Source organism: Phoenix dactylifera, unplaced genomic scaffold (genome assembly GCF_009389715.1).
Source record: "Phoenix dactylifera cultivar Barhee BC4 unplaced genomic scaffold, palm_55x_up_171113_PBpolish2nd_filt_p 000113F, whole genome shotgun sequence".
Lineage (NCBI taxonomy): Eukaryota > Viridiplantae > Streptophyta > Magnoliopsida > Arecales > Arecaceae > Phoenix > Phoenix dactylifera.
In genome coordinates this window covers 504,889-507,578 of record NW_024067685.1, presented here as the reverse complement: position 1 = coordinate 507,578, position 2,690 = coordinate 504,889, and positions in this window count along the sequence as shown.

The window sequence follows — 2,690 nt, the reverse complement described above, 5'->3', positions numbered from 1 at the left end:
TAATATTTATAGTATAATACAATAATAAAGATATAAAATATTATAATTTTTTACCCTTCTTATGGCCATTTATCTATCTATGTAATTATTATATTTTATTATGGGTATTTTGGTCCAAAAAAATATTATAACTCAAAATAGCTTTTCGACAATTTCTAAAAATTTTTTTTTTGAAGAAGCTCCAAAATGGAGCTTCTCCTAAAAAATAGTTATCTAAAAGTGCTTTTAGAAGGCCAGAAAGTGCTTTTTAGCTCTCCAAAAGCTTCTTTATTAGAGCTTTTAGAAGTAGAGTTTTGAAAGTAGAGTTTTCTGAAGTAGAGCTTTTATAAAAAGCTGTTTGCTGTTTGGTAATTATATTTCTAAAGTGTTGTGCCACTTTAACATGTGTTTGGTAAACAAACTAAGAAAGTATTTTTGGTATGACAAAATAACTATTATGCAAAGCTATTGGTGGCATCAAGTTCCATTAGCTGCTGGAAAGCTTAATCTCTGTCCAATAATCCATCACTTCTTCATATGCAAGTCCTATGTAAAGTTATATATCCCAGTCACCTGCTATCTTATGTCTGCATTTTGTTTCTCTGTATTTCATTTTCTGTTGAGCATTTATTTGTTCCTCTCTTGCCTGATGGATTCAAGGGGTCTCTTGGTTTCATTTAGGTGCAAACCAGACGGATCGGGCTGGGTCACAAGTGACCCCGACCCAATCCGATTTATTATTCGGATCTTAATTTTGGACCCAGACCAGATCCGATAGAAGATCGGATCGACTCCACCACTACAATTTTGATCCAACAAGTCATTCTGGTCGGGTCAGATCCATGTATAACCCGGACCTAATCCAAAAAAAATGGATCCGATTCGGGTTCGGTCGAATCAACCCATCCATAGTTTTAGAACTTGTGTTTGTACCCCTGCGAGCTGCAGCCCGCAGGCCCAAATAATTTTATAAATTCGGACTGGGTTGGGTCATGTCGTAGGATTGAAAATCCAAAATTGTCCAAATTTCAAATGGGCCAGGTCAAGTCTGAATTCAGTGAACCCAGACCCAACTCGAAAAATGAAATGAGTCCAATATTATAACCCGATCCAGCCCCACAGGTCCTCCAAAATGGCTCGGGTTTGATCTAAGCAGGTCGGGTCGAGCCACGGGTCAACCTGACCTATTTGCAGTCTTAGTTTCATTAAAAAAAAAAAAAACTTTCAGGTTCAACAACTATAAGGTGGATCTGCTGCCTGGACAGATCACCAACGGGAGTAACCACCTATGGCACATGAACGCTGCACGCTTCGACTTGCGGGGAGGCGTTCACCAGGTTTCAACGTGGGTAATGAATGGCACAAGGTTATTGCATGATTGAGATGTTACAGGGGCATTGCCTGGCACATTTTGGTCCGAGCAGACAGTTTTCAATGCATTTCTTGCATTGTTTAATGTGGTTTGGCATGGGTAACGCAGTTTAAGCCCGTCAGATGCTCTCATGTAAGTTGATGCAAGCTAGTGATGTAAATATCCTAAAAAAAGCTTGTGTACAATTTTTTTGAATAGCCTTTAGTGCACAAGTAGGCTAAGATCTCTTAAAATAGATTAGCAGATTCATCACAACAGAAGCAAAGGTTCACAGCGAATTTTCCATGCTGGCCTCTTGTTCATTGGAAGCAATGAATCTTCCCAATAGTACACACCTAGAATTTTGATACAGATGTTGACTGGTGCTGATTAACACTGGCAGTAGTTCTACTAGCAATGGTTTGGTTCAACCAAGCATATTTCAAACAAGCTTTTTTTTTTTTTCTTTTCCTTTCTTTTTTAACTAACCAGATGGCTCATATACGTTTAGTATGAATATATTCAATAAAATTAAAAAATAATATAGCGTTTAGGAACAAAAACTACCAACCAGTCTGCTGCTCTATTTGTCTTCCTATAGACTTGAGTCATAACAAATAATACACAGTTCTTAGCAATTCTCCAAATGCCCGACAGCAAGGGATATTCAATGGTAGATTCAAATAATATTTCAAAAGTCAAAATAGTCTAGTTCAATTCAAATGTGGCATGTTCAGAATGTGCTAATGCAGGAGAGCCCACAAGCTCTTAGTGTGGGTTTCCAGTAGGAGTATGCGTGGATCGGGTCCGGTCCATTTGGAGGTAAACATAAAACCAAATAATTTAAACTATTTTTCTAGGATGAGCCAACCATCTACAAAAATTGCTTAAAATCAATCCAAAAAATTCAAAAACCAAAATCGAGCTAGCCATCTACAAAAATCGCTTAAAATTGATCCAAATATTTCAGTTAAGTTTGGTTAAACTTATCGAATTGATATTCCATTTTATGTATATAAAAAATATTAAAAAATCAAATTTAGTTAATTTAAATATATATGTTTGTATACATACATATAAATCGGATTGGGTCGGATTGGATAAGATCAAGCCAGTTTAAATTAGTTTTTGAAAACTCAAACCAAAATTGAACTAAATTTTTTCAATCCAAACTTTCCTCGAACCGAAACCAAATTGAATTTCAAAAAACTGATATAAACCGAACTGAAGAGACAGGTTCGGTTTGGATTCATGGTTCGGCCGGTCTAGTTGCACATCCTAGTTCCCAAGCGCACACTCATGGCCGTACCCACAACCACAACCACAATCCTGAAGAAAGTGGATGAAATACAGAGATGGA